The 2,663-nt window shown below is 41.9% G+C and overlaps 1 protein-coding gene and 1 long non-coding RNA gene across 8 annotated transcripts in view; both read right to left on the bottom strand.

The window, feature by feature from the left end:
* LOC118477518 overlaps positions 1 to 1,995 on the bottom strand; it is a 2,988-nt gene extending 993 nt beyond the window's left edge. Inside the window, exon 1 of the long non-coding RNA XR_004858431.1 lies at positions 1,619 to 1,995. This is a non-coding gene — a long non-coding RNA (uncharacterized LOC118477518). The remainder of the gene's footprint in view (positions 1 to 1,618) is intronic.
* Positions 1 to 2,663, bottom strand: part of LOC101860885 (phosphatidylinositol 3,4,5-trisphosphate 5-phosphatase 2A) — a 104,826-nt gene that overhangs the window by 36,895 nt on the left and 65,268 nt on the right. Inside the window, exon 1 of one of the 7 annotated variants that reach the window (XM_005096044.3) lies at positions 1,989 to 2,173. The exons of the other annotated variants lie outside the window; for them this stretch is intronic. The gene's annotated coding sequence lies outside the window, so the exon portion shown is untranslated. Of the gene's footprint in view, positions 1 to 1,988; positions 2,174 to 2,663 lie in introns of those variants that run through there. 7 annotated transcript variants of the gene reach the window in all.

Genomic DNA, 2,663 nt, shown 5'->3' with positions numbered 1-2,663 from the left:
TAAAAAAAAAAAAAAAAAAACCCGACAACAAAAAGACGCCCCCCCCCAAAAAAAAAAAGAGAACAAAATGAAAATGAAAAAGAAATGAAAAAATCACAAAGGAAATCCCACCAAAAACACTCCGTCGGGGTCAGAAGCAAATTAAGCTAATACCCCTTGTTCGCCAGCGTCGCTTCAGGAATGATCGATTTGCCTTATTGGATTTGTTCCCGTCCGTTGCCCAATATTTCAGGCTGATATTTTTTGTCTGAGTCCCGAAACTCGAAAACTAGAAACATATGAGTCCAAAAAAATGGAATCCATTATTATGTAAAAACACCAACTGATTATGGATTTTGCAAAAGTGCAAAATTCCATATTTTCGAGGAAAACGTATTATATCACAAAGATAAATATTGCTTTCCTATCTTTGTTCTCACGACTTTCATCTCTCATTGAGACTTATAATTTGGATGTGATTTTACACCCCCATAGACAAAATTTAGATCATTGAGGAGATAGGTATCCGACCCTGCCTGTCAGGACCAACCAGACTTAGACGGACACAGCATCCAAGCAGAAAGACTGAGTTACTGGAGAAAAATTGCTCCCCTCTCACGAATCAAACCTGGGCCTCCTGTGTGCGACAGCGAAGTACCTAACCGCCACAGTGGCTGGTTGGCGGGTGCTCTGGTGTGGTTTGCTTCTTCTCTCGTACCAAACATCTATCGTCCTTATCTCCCCTTTTTCTTTTTTATGTTTGTTAAAGTAAAGTTACTCTCTTGTAACACCTCTGATCTTCTGGCGCTCATATGACCTTATGCAGTTGCGAGCGCCGTATAACCTCTACTAAAATAATAACCGTTACATTACAGACACTGGTCATCTAGACCGTGGCTATGGGCTCACTGGTGTACGTTTTCACGAGCTACCGTAACGGTCTCTTGTCCAGCGCAGAACACATGAAAATGACCAGATACCAGATAGAGACAACGATGCATAGTGTGCGATACATTATTGTATAAAGCCCTCTCTCATGAAAACAGCAGCATGTTTATACGTGGTTAATATGGCCAAGGTCATGGCCTCGGTAAAGTTAAAAGTGGTATTCTATAGCGATTTATCGGAACGCTTCCATCAGCAAGCTCATATGACTTCTAAACAGCTATATTGCTAGACGGGCTTGTACATTAATTTATTCTATAATCACTTGCGTCCGCCCGGGACATTCAGCTGAGCAACCTGTTAAACCCATGAGGTGCCCTCATATTGTGGCTTAATACAACTGCAAGTTTGTTAGTTTTCGTAAATCTAGAGGTTTTACGGCGCTCGCAACTCACAACTGCATAAGGTCATATAAGCTCCAGAAGATTAGAGCTGTTACAAGAGAGAAACTAACATAAAAAAAGAAGAAGGGGAGATAAGGAGGATAGATGTTTACGATACCCGCTCCTGCATATTTGCGAAACGAACTCAAAATCTATCTTCCGACTACAAACCCAGCATTTCGATTACAGAAATAACACAGGCACAAGATTCACACACTGACACGGGAGTTCCAATATCTCTTTACCAGTAAATCTACACAAACCAACATTTAAGAATATACAACACGACACAAAGCATTGTTCTCTCACACCTAGAATCTACAAACAGCCAGTCGTTTTCCACAACTGACCATCGCCCACAGGTAGACACCCTCAGAACCCGACTCCAGCGACACACAGACGAGCACAGAGGCACAAGGTACCGCTATATTACCCCTTAGCTTGCGCCCAAACTGGACAACCATCTCTCAGAAATTAAATCATCATCAAAAGCTCAATATCTAGAAGTGTGAAAGAGGCGTTTTTCACATTTTATGTACGTAGACGTTAAGCAGAACAGCTAAAACTGGTGTTTTGTTAGTTCGATGTTGGGTTTTGTTGTTGTTGTTTTTGTTTGTTTGTTTTGTTTTCTGGTTGTTGTTTTTTTTGTTTTTGTTTATTTACGCGGAGTAGCTCCAATACCCAGGAAGAACTGAAGATTCTACAACATTCTGAACACAGGAAAAAATTTAGAGATCATTCCAAATCCAAAGGAAATATCAAGAAAAACTCCAACTCCTTCCCTGCACACAGTAACAACATAAATGTACATAGAGTCTGAGGCGGACGGACGGACGGGCTTGCTCAGTGGCAGTCGATATGGTGGTGGTCGGTGAGGGGTAGGGCTGGGCAATGTGTCGCTTTAGCAAAATCCGGATAATAATATGTTAGTGCACCTCTTCTGTAAATAATCTGTTATGAACCGATTCGGCAAAATGGGTTAGAACCACTTTTGTTTTTGTTTTAGTAGAGGTTTTACGGCGCTCGCAACTGCATAATGTCATATGAGCGCCAAATGATTACAGGTGTTACAAGAGAGTAACAAACATAAAAAAGAAGAAGGGGAGATAAGGGTGATAGATGTTTGATAGGAAAGAAGAAGCAGACCACCCCAGAGCACCCGCCAACCACCCGCAGACCCACTTTGACACACGCGGCAGCACTACTTCAACTAATGGGTACACCCACTTCGGCAAACCAGTTGGGAAAGAGAGTTAAGAGTCTGAATTCGGATAATGTCTTGTTGAGGATTATCCGATTGTCCGGATATTTATCCGGATTTTGCGCACCTCTTGTGAGGGGAGAGAGTGAGAGTGA

The sequence above is a fragment of the Aplysia californica genome, unplaced genomic scaffold (genome assembly GCF_000002075.1).
Source record: "Aplysia californica isolate F4 #8 unplaced genomic scaffold, AplCal3.0 scaffold00120, whole genome shotgun sequence".
NCBI lineage: Eukaryota > Metazoa > Mollusca > Gastropoda > Aplysiida > Aplysiidae > Aplysia > Aplysia californica.
Note: the sequence above shows the minus strand (reverse complement) of the source record. Positions and strands in the feature narration are given on the sequence as shown.